Source organism: Crocodylus porosus, unplaced genomic scaffold (genome assembly GCF_001723895.1).
Source record: "Crocodylus porosus isolate Cpor-Errol unplaced genomic scaffold, CroPor_comp1, whole genome shotgun sequence".
In the NCBI taxonomy this organism is placed as follows: Eukaryota; Metazoa; Chordata; order Crocodylia; family Crocodylidae; genus Crocodylus; species Crocodylus porosus.
The window spans coordinates 15,909,128-15,913,259 of record NW_017728918.1 but is presented as its reverse complement, the minus strand read 5'-3'; positions in this window follow the sequence as shown (position 1 = coordinate 15,913,259).

Genomic DNA, 4,132 nt, shown 5'->3' with positions numbered 1-4,132 from the left:
CTTGGAGAGACCTGCAGGGGAGGGGCAGGTCCTAGCCTCCTGCCCTAATCTGCTGGTGGGGCAGCTATCAGGTAGCTTGCTGATACCGTGCAGCTCTTTCCAAGCCCTGTTCCTCAATCACCCTATCAGGGCACAGGGCTGGGGCCTGCCCCTGACCAGGACAGCTCCCAGCCTGGGGCAGAGGCTGGGGAGCCTGTTTCCCATTCAGCTCTGTGAATACGGAGCTGGGTGGAGAAGAGGGTGGGGAGGTTGTTCCCCATTCAGCTTCACAAGTGTGGACCTGAGCGGGAACAAGCTCCTCAGCCTGTTCCTCACTCAGATCTGCAATTATGGAGCTGGGCAGGGAACAGGCTTCCCAGCCTCCACCAGCAGGGAGCTCCCAGCGCCAGACCCGCAGTGCTGGGAGGTAAGGATCTCCCAGTCCCCTGCTCCCTGATCCCAATGGCAGTGTGGGGGACTTGGAGCTCCCTGTTGCCAGGGCAGAGGGACATAGTTCCAACCTGGGCTCCAGTGGCAGAGCTCGCCCTGGCAGCAACCAGCTCCTGGGGGCAGGGAGCAATCTCTCGCCCCCGATGGATGGCTGACCAGGAGCAGATTTGCTCCCAATTGGGCATCTGCATGAGCACTACTGGGTTGTTACTAACTGAACATAAATTTTCTACTTGCATTTTCAGGTAGCAAGTTTTTTTTGCAATTAGTGAGGTTTACTGTGTAGTAAGCATGTGCATGTGTAGACGCACATATTTACTGCACAGAAAACTACACTACTGCGCAGGAAAGCATCTCCAGGGGAAACACATGTGTGCACTTGTCTGAACGTGCCCATGAGGTTGGAAAAAGACAAGTGCAAAGTCCTGCACTTAGGATGGAACAATCCCATGCACCGGTACAGGCTGGGGACTGACTGGCTAAGCAGCAGCTCTGCAGAAAAGGACCTGGGGCTTACAGTGGACAACAAGCCACACATGAGCCAAAAGTGTGCCCTTGTTGTGAAGAAGGCTAACTGGGCTGCATTAGTAGTATACAGTAATGTATGAGTAGTATGGGTGTTGCCAGAAGATTGAGAGAAGTGATTCTTCCCCTCTATTAGGCACTGGTGAAGCCACTTCTGGAGCCCTATGTCCAGTTTCCCACCCACCCCCCTACAGAAAGGATGTGGACAAATTAAAGAGCATTCAGCAGAGCACAGCAAAGAGGTTTAGAGGGTTGGGGCACATGATGTCTGATGTCCCTGATCACATGATGTCCAGTGAGCTGGACTACATGATCTCCTAAGGTCCCTTCCAACCTTAGGTTTGTCTGATTCTATGACTCAACAATGCAGTTGATAAAACTAGTGATGGGAAGGAACCTTACTCTCCATGCTCATTCACTTAATGGTTTTTTGGCTGCAACCAGTTATTTACCAACTGAAGTTGGCAGAGTTGGGTTCCATAATTGTTTTACAGGCCTCTGCTTGTTTGATACGCTTAATAGCTTGTGTTCTTACATTATATAACACCAGCCATCATTGTTTTGAGAAGGCTGTAAAGGTGCCGGTGGGGGACTAGCTCATCCTTAGAAACAGACTGTAATCTCAATGTGTTTCTACGTTAACCATAAATATTTGGAAATGGAATTAAAGAAATAACATGAGATAAAAACAAAGCTGTTAATCCACTGCCTGCACATTGTCAGAAGAGATTTGGTTTCCTCGTGAGGTTAATGGAAAAGCTTTTGTTTAATGAAAAACAACAATGCTGAACAGTATAACCTCCTCTGTTACATCTGACCCAGTCAGTAATTAATTACCTTCTGGACGCTGAAAGTTGTGCAAAATGAAAGGGGTCACTGACATGACCTTGGAGATACAGTTCTTCTGGCATAGCACCACTTTAACACGTCAGCCCATAAAAGACCATTTTCCCTGCCGGTATCTTTCAGCCTTATGATAGCAACCTCGAGCAAATTCAGATGGGTTTTTGATCAGATTACCAGCAATTAGTTATAAAGAAACAATGGACAAATATCTTTCAATTCAAACAGTCTCTTCGAAAGGGAAGCAGAGCAAGGCTGTCTGTGTTTACACTCTAGATGTAAATATATAGAGCCACAGCTGTAGTTACGTAACAGGTGAAGGTCAGGGAGAAATAACAGATACTGCTGTGTTGCTTCCATGGAGTTATTTTGCTCAGAAAGAAAGTAAATGAAAAGCTCCACACTGTACAACATTGTAATGCTGCAAATTGCGTGCTGCGAATTGATGGCTTATACATTCTGGGGTCAATATTAACAAGGAAAAAACAATCTTATCAGAACATAGATCTTACCTTAATAACCTCTCCAAGGACAGAAAGGATCATGATAAAAGGCAGTGTTTCAGGAATACTGCCATCTGAGTGACCCCAACTGCTTTTCAACCAGTATGTGAATTAGCCTAACAGTCCCCATACAGTCTAGTGCTGTATTACTATTCCCATTGTAGGCCCCAGGGAGCTCCTAATAGAATAGTGCTTCTATGCAGGGCTTTCTTGACTGGTGGCTTAAATGTTCAGCACCAAAGAAACAATGCACCTACTGGACTCTAATGTGTGCTCTTTATTTCCAAAGCAATGTGCCAGGTGTTAGCTGTGCACCTCAGCAACCCTTGTGTATTACATTAAAAAATGGAAGGGACTCTGCCCTCTGATGGCATTTCAGTGACAGATTTTCAAGCCTCCCACATTGACAGGGTAGAAGTAAATACTATACTTACCTGTTCATTGACTATCTTATAATCACCCTGAGTTGCCCTCCATGCCCACCTTCCAGCCAAGACACTGAAGGTTCAGGTCAGATTTAACAATGCCTTTTTGGTCCACAGTGCGTTTCTATATTTGCATGGTGTATCAACTGATAAGGGTATTGCTGTGTTGATAGTGCTTGCTCTCTCTTTTGCCTAATTATCACCCATTTTATATACTTCAAAACCAGTTGGTGGAAGGCCCACACAGTTGCCATCTTGTTTGCTCTTCCATGGAAGGTGGTGGACAGAGGGAGCCATGGGAGCAAGCCTGGGAGAGGGTGCTGCTCCTGCCTCTGGGCCTGTGCTTGCTGCTGGATCTGCAGGACAAGCCAGGTCTCTGCTGTTGGCAGTCTTGAACTGGCTTTGGTGAGATGCTGGGGCTGGGACCAACAATAAGATGACTCCAGCCAGCTGATTGTTGGTCCTAGCCCCTGTATTATACCAGTCTTGAACTTGTATTATTGCTGTGGAGCAGTCTAATGATAACTGAACATGTGCTATTTAATACTAGCTGGGGATGCTCCTCCTGCAAAAAAGTCTGAACTTTGCAATGATATGATCATGCTTAGCATGTATTTTACTACTTGAACTTGTGGATGCTTGCATTTTAAGTGCAGTTAACATGTTTTAATTGTAACTTGCAACATGGGCCTAAGTCTGCAATGGCATACAGCTGAGACAAGTCCATCTCATATTTGCAACTGATGACAGTGTTCTGCCTGGCATAGTCCATGGGAAGAGGGTAATAATCATAGGTAAGAATCAAACAGGAATAAGACAAGGTGCCACTAATAATTCATAACCATACTGTGCCACCATATTTTTGTTGAGTAGTATTTGGGGTTTCTGATCTCTAGTGGACAACTTGCAAAGGAAGGCACTTCTCAGCATGGATGTGGGTGGCAGACCTAGTCTGTATTTAAAAAATCAATAAATGATAATGATGATGATAGAAGCAAACTGGGTGAAAATCATGCTGATGTCCTAGGATATTTGCCACAAAAATGTATATACGAACTAAAGAGTAAGCTTGGCAGTGCTACGCTGGCTAGCACTATGGAAGAAAGAGACTTGGGGGTCATGACTGACCACAAGATCACCATGAGCCTTCAATGTGATGCTGCAGCTAGTAAAGTGACCAAAACACTGGCTTGCATCCATAGATGCTTCTCAAGCAAATCCCAGGACGTCATTCTCTCATTGTACTCAGCCTTGGTGAGACCACAGCTGAAGTACTACATTCAGTTTTGGGCCCCACAATTCAAAAAGGATGTGGAGAAGCTGGAGAGAGGCCAGAGGAGAGCCACGCGCATGATCAGAGGTCAGGAAAACAGACCTTACGACGCCAGGCCAAGAGCCATGGGGCTC